This window comes from Meles meles, chromosome 6 (assembly GCF_922984935.1).
Source record: "Meles meles chromosome 6, mMelMel3.1 paternal haplotype, whole genome shotgun sequence".
NCBI classification, from domain to species: Eukaryota; Metazoa; Chordata; class Mammalia; order Carnivora; family Mustelidae; genus Meles; species Meles meles.
Window position 1 is genome coordinate 75,299,632 of NC_060071.1, and position 15,270 is coordinate 75,314,901.

The 15,270-nt window shown below is 45.4% G+C and overlaps 1 protein-coding gene across 1 annotated transcript in view; it reads right to left on the reverse strand.

Moving 5' to 3' along the window:
• Positions 1 to 15,270, reverse strand: part of ONECUT1 (one cut homeobox 1) — a 38,027-nt gene that overhangs the window by 21,305 nt on the left and 1,452 nt on the right. The gene's annotated exons all lie outside the window — the stretch shown is intronic.

A 15,270-nucleotide genomic window follows, 5' to 3' on the forward strand; every position in this document is an offset into this window, starting at 1 on the left:
TGTGTCCACGAAAGAGACAGAGAGAGAGAGAGAGAGAATGCACAAGCAGAAGGAGAGGGGGAAGCAGACTCCCCGCTGAGCAGGGAACCCAATGCAGGGCTCTATCCCAGGACCCTGGGATCACAAGCCAAGTGGAAGGCAAATGCTTAACTGACTGAACCACCCAGGCACTCCCCTGTTTTGTTTTCTTTCTTTAAAGTTCTTTATTTTAGAGAGGGATAGTGTGTGTGTGTGTGTGTGTGTGTGTGTGCACGCGCGTGCGCGTGGGTGAGCAGCTGGGGCAGGGAGGGGGCATGTGGCAGAGCAAAAGGGTGACAGAAACTCAAGCAGGCTCCACCCTGAGTGCACAGCCCTACCAGGGGTTTGATCTTAAGATCCTGAGATCAGGACCTGAGCTGAAACCAAGAGTCAGGTGCTTAACCAACTGTACCACCAGGTGCCCCTATCTTTGTACTTTTAAAAAGCTAGAAGGAAACAAGCCAGAAAATCACAGGTACCATCTCTGGTTTATGGAGTGGATAATTTGAGTTTGTTGTATTGTTTATAATGTTTCATATTTTCCAAAGCTTCTACATCTAGCATGTATTACTTTGATAACTAGAGAAAAATTATTTTTAAAGGAGTAAAACAAATGATCAGTAATGTTTTTTGTAAAATGTTTCTGACTGCTGTGTCATTCATTAGAGCAGAGGGAACTGTCTTTGTCCTTCTTTGTCCATCTCTTCTGTCCTGCAAATCACAAACATCTTGTCTATTCATATCTGCTAAATGAATGCATGCTGGTCATGAGCTATTTGGGAGGGAGAGGGATGACAGAATTATCAGGGATTTTTATTGTCTCCATTATTCTTTTATGTATTTTCAAATGTTCTACCATAAATTTAATAATATGGGATTTTTAATTTAAAAGTTATAAATTAGTATGTATGTATCATCCCACTGAGGAAAGATTAGAAGAATATTCACAAAAAGGGGGGGTTATCTCTGAGTGGGGGTTTTATGGGTGATTCTTGTCATCCTTTTCCTTAACATTAATACTTTATTTTTAAAAAGATTTTATTTATTTATTTGACACAGAGAGAGAGAGCACAAACAGGGGGAGTGGCAGGCAGAGGGAGAAGCAGAGAGCCCAACTCATAAGCCCAAGATGCTTAACTGACTCAGCCACCCAGGTGCTCAAACATTAATACTTTACAAAGGAGTTTTGTTTTATTTTGTTTTTTTGGAGATAATTGGAATTAACAAGCATAAGATACAGAGCGCCTGGGTGACTCAGTAGTGTCTGCCTTCAGCTCAAGTCATGATCCCAGGGTCCTGGGATTGAGTGGCATCAGGCTCCCTGCTTACCGGGGAGTCTGCTCCTCCCTCTGACCCTCTTTCCTGCTTGTGTTTGCTCTCTCTCTCTCTCAAATAAATAAATAACATAAAATCTTTTAAATAAAAAAATAAAAATAAGACACAAAGTGATTGGACACAGTAGGAAGGCACCACATAGTAAAAAACATATTTACTGGGGTGTCTGAGTGGCTCAGTGGGTTAAAGCATCTGCCTTCAGCTCGGGTCATGATCCCAGAGTCCTGGGATCGAGCCCCACATCCAGCTCTCTGCTCAGTAGGGAGCCTGCTTCTTCCTCTCTCTCTCTCTGCCTGCCTCTCTGCCTACTTGTGATCTCTATCTGTCAAATAAATAAATAAAATCTTTTAAAAAAACATATTTACTAAAGCTATGTCAGGACAAACGCAGGATCTAAGAATATATATATATTCTTATATATATGTGTGTGTGTGTGTATATACACACATATATAGTACAATAACTAACTCACTGAAAAAAAATTCTTTGTGTTGAAGGTAGTGTTCTAAAATGATACAGTAGTTGTATTTGGGTATTGTATTTTTTTTAAAGATTTTTTATTTATTTGAGAGAGAAGAGAGAGAGAGAAGTCACTGGGAGAAGCAGACTCCCTGCCAAGCAGGAAGCCCGATGTGGGACTCGATCCTGGGACTCCAGGATCATGACCCAAGCGGAAGGTTGACATTTAATCAACTGAGCCACCTAGGCGCCCAGGTATTGTATTATTTTTATAAAGTAGGGAGGCAAGGTGGTAGATAAGCTTAAATTTTGAACAACTCTCCTACATTAAGTTGTCTTTCATGAAAGAGATGGATTAAAGGAACCTCCACTGAAGCACTTGAGACCACGTTCAACATACCTGGAAGGGTGGTTGCCCTGTGCTACTGCTTAATGCAATATTCAGATAATTTCACTGGGCAGCACCTTGCTGGGTATGTAAATACATTTCTAGGAAGGCAACTGTCAGTAAACAGAGCAGAGTAAAGGAAACAAGAAGCATTCACTCTTCTTCCTAGAAGTTCTTATTTGGAAAAAAAACACCTAAGAAACTGGTAACAAGGGTTGCCTCCAGAAAGAGGGGAACTGGGACTGAGGGATAGATTATGAGGAGAACTTCGTTTTCTCTATCTACTGTTCTATGTTGTTTAACTTTCAAAACACGATGTGCACATAGCACATACTCAAAAATAAACATTAATTAAAAATAATTCTTAAAAAAAATTGGGGCTCATGGGGCAACAACTATGTAAACTAGATTAGAGAAAACCAAAATTTGACTTTGAAAGGGTTAATTCCTATCCCAAACTAATGTGAAGGTGACAAAATCCAAGACTTGGCAACACCAGCCTGCCCTCCAACATATCTGTGCTTCTATCCTCTGCCCATTGGCTTTGCTCATAGAGAGAGGGCTCCTGCCCTACTGTTACAGGGGACTGCTTTGGTTTCTCTACTAGCAGGAATAGATTTGGGCTAACCTTGGACACTGGTTCTTCAGGGTTTGTGTGGGCCCAATGCCGGCAGTTGGCTGGAATGAAAGCACTCATCACTATCCACCAGCACTGGGAAATAAAAGCCAGACCCAATGGACTGAACCCATAATCGTCACCTCATTAGCATGATGCTAACATCATGTCTCCCCCACACAACCACCCTATGGCTAAAGGAATATCCAAGCACCCAGCTTTCTAAATCAGAACCACAGGAGTCTGTTCCTCTCTCTCTCATTTTCATTCTCCATGACGTCTTCTCAATTTTACTTTAGATAGATCTCTTAAATTTTGCCCACCCATTTTTTTCCACCTCTGCTGATAATGACACACAATCAGATTCTCATAATCTATTTCCACCCCCTCCTAGCTAGTTTCTTGTTATTGCTCTTCTATTATCTCACTCAAGTTTTCTTTCAAAAGCATACATCATCTGACAATTTCATTCCACTATATATTATATCGGGATCTATCTATACCTATCTATCTTTCTACCTATAAATTTATGGAAATATAGATTACTCCAGAAAAATGGTAAAATAACTAAAGGGACAAGAATAAAGGTCACTTGCCCTTAAATTCTCAATATCAATGTCCTAATTCTCAACTTAGAGTAATATTAGAATCACCTGGGAATTTATTTATGCGTGAGAAAGAGAAAGAGCATGCAGGTGGTTATGCTTGTTGGGGGTGGGATGGGGGGAAGGGCAGAAGGAGAGAATCCTCAAGCAGACTCCCTGAGGAGCAAGAAGCCAGGAGCTGGAGGTGGGGCTCCATGTGGGGGGTCTGGTTGGGGGTACTGGGGGGCTTGATGCTGGGTTTGACTTGGGGCTTGTCAATCTCATGCTCCGTGAGAGCATGACTTGAGTTGAAACAAGCTGTCAGCTATATAGTAATTCAGATTCTAGAAATCTTTGGCAGAACATATTTCAACCAGGGCCTCCACACATACTGCTGTTCCTTCTGTCTGTGGACCTCTTCTTCCATTTCTGACTCAAGTCCTATTCATTTTCCAGATCTTCAAAACTGTCCTTTCATCACACCCCAAACTTCTCTTTATTGGCACACACACACATACACACACAGAGCAATCAAGGAGGAAATGAACAGCTATTTGTCTCTCTTCCCCACTAGACAGTGAGTCTTAAGGGACAAGTCGGCTGTATATACCACCCCAGTTCTGAGCACATTAGTGTTGTAGCTGGTGCTCAAATGAATGAAAAACAAACCTCTCTTTCTATATCTAATGAAATTTCTTCTCTCACTTTTTTTCCAAAGTTTTTATTTAAATTCCAATTAGTTACATACAGTGTAATACTAATTTCAGGTGTACAATATAGTGATTCAACACTTGCATACATCACCCTGTGCTCAACACAGCAAGTGCCCTCCTCCATCCCCATCACCCACTTCATCCTTTCCCCGGCTCGCTCCCCTCCAATAACCAGCAGTTTGTTCTCTATAGTTAAGGGTCTGTTTCTTGATTTGTCCCTCTTTTTCCCCCTGTTGCTCATTTGTTTTGTTTCTTAAATTCCACATAGGAGTGAAATCATATGGTATTTGTCTTTCTCTGACTGACTTATTTCACTTAGCATAATATTCTCTGGCTCCAACCAGGTCATTGCAAATGGCAAGATTTCATTCTTTTTTATGGCTGAGTAATATTCCATTGTATGTGCATACCACATCTTCCTTTAAGAAATATTTTATTATTTATTTTTAGAGAGAGAGAAAGAATGTGCAAGTGGGTGGGGGATGGGTAGAGGGAGAGAGAGCATCCTAAGCAGGTTCCATGCCCAGTGTGGAGCCTGATGCGGGGCTTAATTTCGTGACCCTGAGATCATGACCTGAGATGAAATCAAGAGTCGGATGCTTAACTAACTGAGCCACCCAGGCGCCCTCATGTCACTTCTTCGTTGTCCATTCATTGGTTGAAGGACAGTTGGGTTGTTTCCATAATTTGGCTCTTGTAGACAGTGCTGTGATAAACATCCTCTTTTCACTTCTTATGTCCTGTCCACAACTGGCAGAACATAGTTTCTAGGAGGGCTGACGTTTAGTACGTGGCTAGGAACTGTGTATAAATGCTGTTGGATTTCTCTGGTCCAAGCTGTTTGGGTTGGAGAGCCAGGAAAAAACATCTTTTCCTCCCCAATGTTAAAATTAAAAATATTTACTTCCAGGAACAATAATGAATATTTAAGATAGGAAACCTAGCAACAAAATGAACACTTGTGAGGGTAGCGTCCAACAAAAGAACTGCAACATCACTGGCTTGTCAAGCTACTTATCTCCTGACCTTCCCCAACGGGGAGTAACTCTGGAATCTGAGTTTATTATTCATTTGTTTTTTGAAAATAGCTTTACCACACTCTTAAGCATTTCCAAACAATAAATTTTTCAGCACTGTTTGCTTTTGAGCTTTGGAAAAGTGGTATTGTTTTGATGTGTGATTGTCCACAGCTTTTTTTTTTTTTTTAATTCAACTATGTTCCTAAGACTTGTATATAGCTGTGGTCCATTCATTTGCATTGCAGTATACTACTGCATTACAGGAATATATCACAATTTATGTGTCCTTGTCAGTGAACGCTTGGGATGTTTCTGGCTTCTTTGCTCTTATGACCAATTCTGCTACAGTCTTGTACACATCTCCAGCAGCATCTGTGAGTTTATCTAGGGTATATGCCAAAGAGTAAAACCACTGGACAGGTGTATGTTCAGGGTTATGAGACAATGCCAAATTATCTTTTGAAGCAATGGTCCGAATTTACATTCCCAACCAGCCAACAGTGTACAAATTCCTGTTGATCCAAATCCTCACCAACAGCTTGTATTATTAGGACACGGGAATTGGAATCTCAGACTGTAGCATTTTTGTGCCAGAAGGTGGCACTCCTGACTGGACAGGCTGCTTTCTCTTGACCATGTGACAGTAGAGCCTGACCTGAGACCTTGCCCAAGAGATGAGCCCCTGAAGCTTACACTTCATTGAATCCTGACTTTGGGACAGTGCACTAAATAGAGACGAGAGACTTTGCTGTGGATGCACAGGCATCCCAGAAGGCAGTTAGTCATAGAATGTGGGACCTGGAAGGGCCCTAAGGCCAAATCCTTCATTCTATATTTAAGGAGACTAAGGGCCTAGACAGGGTAAATGACAAGTTCTCTGAGCTAATTAGTATGAGAACTTGTCTCCGGGGCTTTTGGTTCTTAGTCCAGGGTTTTTGACTTTAATTTGTTTGTTTATTTTAGTAGCATAAAATGCCATAACCTGATTAATAATAACTGTAAGTATCCAAGTAATTGCCAATTTATTTTTTAAATGTAGTGGTTTGACTTATGTAACTGATGAATTTAGCAACTTTAAAGTCATTGCTTATGAAGCAAACAGGAATAATATTTAATTCCAATGAGATAAATAGGGGAAAGATGCAATCTCCACAATTATGATTTTCAGTATGCAAATTTAACAGGGCTAAAAGACACCTATCTCCTGGTGAAAATAATCCTCAATTTTACGACTGACCATCTTCATCCTTGATCATCCTCCCCACCCTGGACAAATGCTGAGCACCACCTTAGGAAGCCATTTTTATGAGGAAGGCAAACTTCAAATCCAGTTGTTTCAATTCATCTCTCTCTAATGAGCTCTCATAATCAAGCTATCATAAGAGGCTGGGAATTATTTGTGGACATTATGGTAAAATAGCCTCAGTAACTTGAGGGTTTAATAATCTTAGATGACTTTACATGAGAATGCAGAAAAATAGTGGAAAAGGCCTATATGCATCTGAGGTATACTGAGCAATCTTCAGAGTGTGCGTAACAATCAAATGTGGCAGGATCCCATGCAGAGGAATCTGTCCTCTGGAGTCAAAGGCAGTAAAAATGGATCTAGGGAGGGGGAGAAGGACTGCTTACTTGGAAGGGAGCTTCTGTGAAGGGACGTGGCCTCAGAATCCCTCAAAAGACATTTTCATTCTGGAGCTGCTGACTTTAGGAATTCCCTCCCCAGCCCATCTGCCTAGCTCCTCCCTATGCTGAGACTCTACTTACCATGTAAAAATATCTTTTAGTTTAACAATGTCTGTAGGCTGGCAATAAAGGCTTTCTGTGAGGTGTCCCTTTTTAAATGGGGAGCTGCTTACTATTTTGGGGTGGGGGGCTTAGAAGGAAAGAAGACCAGGAAATTTTGCAGGGATTGCCGACCGAACTACTGAGGTGCTCTTGGTTCAGGTTTTCCTCCTAGCAGTCATTTTAATCAGCACTTCCCCTACTTAATGAGCTTGCAGTGCCATTACATAATCACCGGGCTCACTGGATTAATGATGAAAAGAGGAACTGATTTTTCCAGTTGCATCATTTGAAGTAAATGTTAACTTTCTTTCTGAGTCCTTAGTTAACCGCATTAGTGTGACAAATATGTCTTTGTCTAGCATAAGTAATTAGAATTTAATCACTTTAACTGCATCTTAATTATCCCAAATGAATTGGAAGGACATTTAATAGCAAAGATTAAATTGCCTTAATGAACGATTTTTTGACTCCATCAATACTTGAATCGCGTTAGCCACTCCTCTCACGCACTTCACCTGCAGTGAACATGGAGGTCACTAGGTGGCGCGCCTCGCTCGTTTATTTATTTAATTTCCGGGGCCATTGATCTGTTTTAGGAGACAACAGGAAAGAAAGTGAAAAGCTCATAGTTTATTGTGTTCCTTTGATAACCTCTCTTTGGGACTATGAGATCATCACCAAATGCAAAAACGAAAGTAGTGATTTCAGAAACTGTCGATTCTGAGTACCCTATGGCATATGCAAAGGAAGATGAGAGACACATGGATAATTGGAAACATGTAGTGTTTGAGGGAAATTCTAAGTTGTCCTCTGGATGATTGCCAACGTATACACAGAGTTTTAGTTAATTTATTATTTTTTGTGTACAGAGCCCTAAAACATGAGTAACAGGCAAGCTTGGGATAGCAAGACAGGCAATGATCTGAAGCAAAGAAATATAACTGCTGTGCAAACACAGATCTCAGAACACCAATGCCTTAAAGTATGGGAGGTTTGGGTCTTTGGGCCCTCCTCCAGGCAGGAGTCCCAGTGGGCCAGTCCTATCCACAGAACACATTTAATGATTGGGTCTTGCCCACCAAAACTGTTTAAGTGAACAAATGGATAGGGAGACCTGGGTTCCATGTCTAGCTCTCATACTGCCCTACATTGCCTCTGGCTGCTTCTTCAAAAGACAGCAATAAAAGTTCTCTCTTATAAGTCTTGAGTAAAAAAGAAATAAGTTTCCATAAGTAACCTTCCTTGAGAGTCACAAAGGAATATACACACTCTCTACTAGCAAGACCTTTACTATGCAGGCACTTTCTAGATCAGGTGTTTATGACAATAAATCGGACACCTCCACATTCTAGGTCCACTGACCTGGTGGATCCGTACTAGTAGGCAAGGGTGGAAAGTAAGAGGGTTCTGTGCTTTGAGCTGGGCAAGTTGACTTCAGTCAGCTTTCCAGTTGTGTTACCAGAGATAAGTTATGTAACCTTAGTGAACATAGAAAGAGGGAAAATAATAGTAACTACCACATAAACTAGTGGTTCCCCAACTTTGCTGCTCATTAAAATCACCTCAGAGCTTTTAAAAATCCCAATGCCTAAGTCAGGCCCTGGATTTTAGCTAGGAATCATATTTGCAAAGGCCCCTAAGTGATTCGAAAGTGGAGCAAGATTTGGGAGCCACTGAAATAGAATGTTAAATTAGATCATATATGTCCCAGTACAGTACCCAACTAATAGGATGTACACAACAGATATAAGTTCCTTCCTTATCAATTGCCATGACAAACTGGATAGGTAGTATTTCAGGGACTGGTTCTGTTCAGCTGGGAGGTTTTCAGATGAGATTGTCTCATCTAAAGGAGAAGATTCTAGAGCTAGTATTTTCCCAACTTTATGATAATGTAACACTTTTTGGGAGAAACACAAGGTAGATGATTCTATAGCAAGACTCAGTAATAAAACATAAGTTCCTATGTTTGCATCAAAATCATCAGACTGTCTTATGATTGGTCTAGTCACATAATCCAATCCTATCACTTCAGGAGGAAATTAAGCCTCAATAGTATTAAGTTATTTGTCACAAAATAAAAACCTGTGAAAATCTATTGATAGAAGACAGGAATTTATGATTATGCAATAAATTCACAAACATAAGAAATCAGTTTTTTTGTTTTACTGAACTTTATGAGGCTGACACTTCTCATATAGAAATAATGTGGTTTTCTTCTCCCAAAGGTGCTTATTCATCTTATTTAAATAGAGACATGATGAAAATAGTATTTAATGAATACTTGTTGAATGCTTTTACCAGAATTATGAGAAATCTATCCTAACTACCATGAGTTCTATAAGACCCTTCTTTTATTGCTACCCTAGGCTGGGGACCATTCCATTTTATCAAGAGTGTGGAAATTCTGCTGTTTTAACTGAAATGAAACTAGTCATTTCTCATCCAATCCATCAAGGCTTCTTGGCTGAATTAAAGCATTAATCTGGTGTTTAACTATTCTAATATGCAGAGTTTACAAAGAGCACTGAGCACTTAATTGAAGGGCAAGGCTTCTAACAATAGATTTTGAGGAGCAAGACACAGAGAACCTCTTTTTAAATTACCCAACTCCATCAGATTTGAGGATTTTCTTTTGTACAAGGAAATCAAGAATAAATTTTACCTATACACCCTGTAAGAACTATTTCTTCTGAGAACTTTGAGTAGAAATGTCCTTTTGATTAGCTGAATTTGCCATGAATGTGGAAATGATGACATCAAAACAGCTCGTGTAACAACCTTCTTAAAGACCTCGTAGATTAGAGATGACTATAGATTTTCCCCAGCACGGATCAAAGGGACTGAATTGAACGTTTTAGCTTAATGATCCAACCCCTGTCACACCCATAGGGACTCAAATTCCGATTTTATAAGCAGGTGTGCATGTGTACTCAGACATACACAGAAAAGCTGCTGGGGAGGGAGGAAAAGATCAATTATCGACAATGATAGGTTTGATCTTTTTGATTACTTGACTGTGCTGGTGAATGTTCCTGGCGGGGCCTCGAGATTTCTCATGAACTTCAGAATATTAGCTGTTCTCGCTTCCTTACTACAACTCTTCAAAAGCATTCTACCCACTTTCCAGCAGCAAAGAGAAACGGGGCCAGGCTGGGGCTGGTGGGGTCCTGTCCAGGGTCCTGACGCTGCACGAGAGCTCCAGGCCAGTCGGCCTCCGCAGGCTCTTTCACCCACCCCACTCAAGAGGAAACAAAGCCCTCCCAGCTCAAAGCCTCAGGGCTGCCTCCTGACTCCTGTCAGTTAGCTAGAAGGGGAAACAACAAAACAAAGGAACCACTAATCCACGCTCCTAGGACTATATCCTGCAGCCCCAACCTCCTACTCTAGTCCGGCCAGGGTCACCTTCTCTACTCTGACCTGCTTTCCTCAAATAAAAACGTGCCAACAAAAGTATAATTTGGATAGAAAGTCCAAACATGTATCTTGTTTAGAGAGGTCAGAGTTGGGGTGTAATGTGGGGGTTGGCAATTTTGTCTCATCACTGGAGTAATAACCAGACATTGTTGGAGACCAAGATATATTCCTCCTCCACATCCCTTTTCTACCAGAAAAAATAATTGTTGTTTTGTAAATCAGCAGTACAGCGATGTAAAAACAAAGCCACAGCAAGCATCCCTTTCCTCTCCACAGCTCACTGAACCAAGGGCTTCTCTGGTGGCAGGCGGCAGCCCGCAGGCGGCGTGCAGAGCTATCACACCACACAGCCCATCAGGCTCCCCCATGGAGGGCATCTGGGAGGGCAGGATGCCAGCTCCCTGAAGGGCACTGAGGATCAAAGCTTGAAGATGAAGAAAGATGCAGCCTGGGCTTTCAGTTATTTTGTTGCTAAAATTGGTATTGTTGGCACAGCCTGTCCCAAGTGCCAGTTGTCAAATAGCTATGGCAGGGCCTCGGTCTCTAGTGACCACTACAGCCCTGGGGCCAACGGGTTGCTCTGACTGACCCTGATCACCCTTTGGGCATTTCCAAGGGGCTTGTAGCTTGGGGCTGCACCCACTGGTGGGACCATCAGAATGGGGTTATTTGTCTCAGGTGGCCAGCCTGCTCGTGCTGACACTGGGTCACCACACAATAACTACCAGACCTCAAGACTCAGAAGCAGGTCTTCCTACCGTTGTCAAACAGTGGGCTCCAATCTTCACCATATGCACACTTCTTAACACTAGGCATTCCTTCACGGGGTTTGTGCTCCTGGGGAGTGCAAGAAGGAACGATTGTCCCCAAACCCTCAAGGGGTCAGGCATGGGTACAAAGACCCATGGGGAGCTTTTTGGTGACTGGGATGAGAACTTTTGGTTTCCTGCTGTGTTGCTGTGTGTGTGTTTGGTGGGGGATCCCCAGCTGACTCCCTGGGCACATGGCCACCATTCACCCTGAGGGGGTGGGGGTTCTTTGGGACTCCTCCTGACAACTGACTGGCCACCCCCACCACAGCACGGAAGGCCACACCAAGCCTTTGGAGGAGGCACTCCCTTCCCTCTGTTCCACACCCCCTCCCAGTCAGTCCTACTGGTTCAGGGACTGTGAGGCTGGCTGCGGTTGGCCGGTTGGCCGCGCCCCACAGGCCCTTTGTTTGAACCGCAGCGGCTGGGAGCAGCTACACTGTGTGAGAAGTGGGGCGAGAGGCAACCAGTCTGCTTGGGGCCTTCTCTTGGGCCCAGGAAGTTTCCGAGTCCCAGTCCCGGTTTTCCTCCTGGCCCAGGAGTCTTTGAGATTTGGGAAAATGAGGTTCCCAAGGCCCAACACTGCACTGCTACTTCTTGGCTAACTTGGCCCAGGGAAGTGGTGGGGAGGAGGGGGACAGTTGAAATGTCACCCGCCAGGATAAATATTAACAAAAAGCAAATGGACTTGCGTGGAGGCCAGTTATCAATCAACCAGACCGCAAGGCCACTTACGGTAAACACAACCCAGGTTGGACCCTGTGAGACTTTCTCATGGCCACCTCCTGGCCGAACATCCCTCCTCCACCCCCACTCTCTCCCAGGCTCAGGCACTCCTTCAGGTCTTTCTGGGGTAAATTCTGGACGGGAAAGGGGCAAAGTCCCAGGTGTGGGAGGCTGGGAAGTCTCCCCAGGGCTGTTTGGAGGTACCCTTCTTTCAGGTACCTCAGAGTTGGAGGGGCCCAGCACCCACCTCTGCCCAACCCGCTGGGCCTTGCCTCCTCGGTATGGGGTGCTCTGCCCTCTGGTGGGTGCGTGTTGCAGCCTCTTCAGATGCTGACAGCTCCTCTACTGGGGCCAAAGGCTTCTGAAATCTTTAATTGGAAACTAATCTCTTCAAGTCTTAATAGGCACCCACGTCAGAGGCGGAGGCGCCCACCCACCCGTATAGTGCGGCCCGCCCACCCCACCTCAGATGAGATGCGGCCCCCAGCCTAGCTGCACTGTATTTTAATGGGGCAGCAGCAAAATTACGTTGAGGGAACACGTATTGATTTTTTTTAAAGGTAGTTAATTTGGCGAGAATTTCCTCCCATCTCCCATCTCTCCCATCTTCCACCAAGCCGATGTAATTTTGTAAGGAGAAGGCGCCTCCCCAAACATGCTGCCAAGTGTGGAGGTTTTGACTCTCCGCAACAGACTTCATGGAACCTCAGGTACAGGGAAGGGCATGGAGAAGTCACTCTGCCAATGAGCGAAGGAACCGCTCTGAGGGGTAAGGACAAGGTGGAGGGGTCTTTAGAGCAACAGCATGCCAAACTGCAAGGGACACCTCTGTGCATGGAGGCTGGTGGTGGGAACCATCCTCCCCCAAGCAATGTCCCACAGCCTTGGCGAAAGTGCCCTGCAATGCGTTTGTTTAAGTCTGCCATCGAGCCTTCTAGGATCATTTGCAAAGTCTGGAAATGGCCCGACTCCCTCCTTACCCCATCTCCGAAATGAAAATATTAAAGGGACAGCTCATGGTTTTTCAGTGATTTTAAAATAGATCATGGTTCCTGATGTGTAATGGGATTGATTCCGGTTGGGCTTGCTCTGCAAGTGCCCCCAACCCAGCCTTTCCCACCCCTTTAATTAAGTTAAAGAGAGGAAAATTAAACACTTGAAGCTCCATCTGGGTCCTAGGATGCAACTCCACCTGGGGGTGAGCGCCAAGTTTTATGCCGCCAGAGTCTCCGATTTTCCTTTTATTATTTTTTTTTTTCCAAAGAAAAAGGCCAAGTGCCTTGAGTGAGCATGACTTGTCTTAGGCGGTTGGGTGCCAGACTGTCACCCCTTCCATAGCCTCCTGGCTAGGGTGAGCACTGGCTGGCATGCAGCCCATGCCTCCCACAGGAGGGTCACAGTGCTAGTGCTCCCACTTCAACAGCACTGAGGAGCCCACTGGTGTAGGTCAGACTGCAAGGCCAGGGTTCCAGGGTTGGAGGTCATCTCTGAACAGAATCTGTCAGTCTGATTTTCCATGGGGCGACAGGGGGCAGTGGGGAGAGGCGGTCATTGAAGTCTCCAGCAAGCACCTTCTGGGTGCTGGGGGTGGGGCATGCTTCCCTGGGGGCGGGGGTCGCTTTTCATTTCCAATCCTTTCCTCCATTTCTCCCCACCCCACAGGCCTATGTGAGCACTGCCTGGGTACAAGATTCTGAAGCTGGGTGTGAGGCTGACATGGGCTTGTGAAAAGCCACTAGTTTGGGGCCGGCAGAGGTTGAGCAGTCAGGGAGTAGGGTATCCCTTTCTCCCACCCCTTCCTGAACCTGAGCTGCCCTCTGGTCTCGGTCAGTTTAGGGGGGTGGGAGGCGATATGGTGGATGCACACAGGGCAGGGAATGGATTTGTGGGAGCCCCAGAGGGCACCTTGTCAATCTCTCCCTTGCCTTCCTGTCCTATCTCCACCTAGCCTAACTTCCAGGCACAAGCTGCAATAGCCTGCTGGGGATTTTGCTTGGAACCAATGAGCACAGGGCTGGGCTGGAAAACCCTGGCGGAGCAGAGGCTCATGAACTCGACCCGCGGGAGGGAGGGCACCAGTGCCCAGACCCAAAGAGTGCTTTGGGGTTGCTTCCAGATCCAGCGGCAGGCTCCCTGGCACGCTGGCACCTGCCTCCCTCTAGCTTCTCATTGGCCCGCATGAGGTGGGGGAGGGGGTTTCGGCCTCTCGCTTTGATTTTAGACTGTGAAACGGCTCAGTGCCCCCGGCTCTGATCGGATTGACTGTCTCTCATTCTCCAGGGACGAATTAATGGAGAACGATCAGTTAATTAACAAACCCTCATTCCGGCTTTTACCTTTCTCTGGGCCAGGACACCACCAGGCTGAGACTGGGGCGGGGGGGGGGGGGGGGGGGGGGGAGTAGAACCGACTCAGGAGTCAATCAAGTCGCAGGGTCTCGTCAAACCGTGTCCGCCCTCAGCTGCCCTTGGTTCTACCTCCCCCTGTGTCCTTTGCCCTCAGGGGTCGCGGAATCAGCTTGAAATATCTGGTGTGATTCAGGCTGGGCTAAGCTGTCCCCTTGACCAGCTTCTCGGAGCCTTCCACGCACCTTGGCTTAGAGAGGCTAAGAAAGACAGGTGCTGTCTGTGCCGCGCCGCGGAGACCTTCCAGCTCAACTCCCGGGTTTTGGGACCGGAAGACCTCTGCTCCAAGACTTGGGGGTCATGTTCACCCTCCCACCCCCATGCATGGGGATACATTCAAAACATAATGCAAAGGAATAAAACGAAATATGAAGTCGTCAATGAGTCGGCAGCAAAAGCGGTTCTTGGGCTCAGCTATAAGCTCCTTTGCTGCCCCTCCACTCTCACCCTTACCTTGGCACCATCTGCCTTCCTCTCTTTTCCACAGCCGGTTACCAGGGCAGAGTACTTGCTAACTCTTAAACAGCTTCGGCGCCAAATACACACCTTCTCCGGGGCTTCAGAGCCTTCTGCCGGAACTCTCAGAGGGGTTCCCCATCCCTTCCACTACTGCCTCGCGCCAAAAAAAGTCAGCGGGGGAGGGTTTGGGCACCGCAGCAAGTTCAGCCAAACGTGGGAGTGCAGCTCGGGCACGCTCCAAACCAACTCCTGGGTATGTGCCAGGGGTACGAGCGGGCAGTATCTGCGCACAGTTCCCTGCAATAATCGCCTCCCTCTTCCCAAACCCGGAGTGCCCAACTGAGAAGCGACGCACAGACCGTGTCCGGCCAGGTGCGGGGGTTTCTCTTCGCCTCTGGTAGCGACCGCTTCCAGCACAGTCTCGGAGCACAAATGGGTCCCCGCATTCACTTAGGCAGTAACGCTCAGCTCCCGGAGTCTACCACAGCCCAATGTACAGAGCCCTGGAGGAGACGGTCTGCTCCCAGGAGCCGT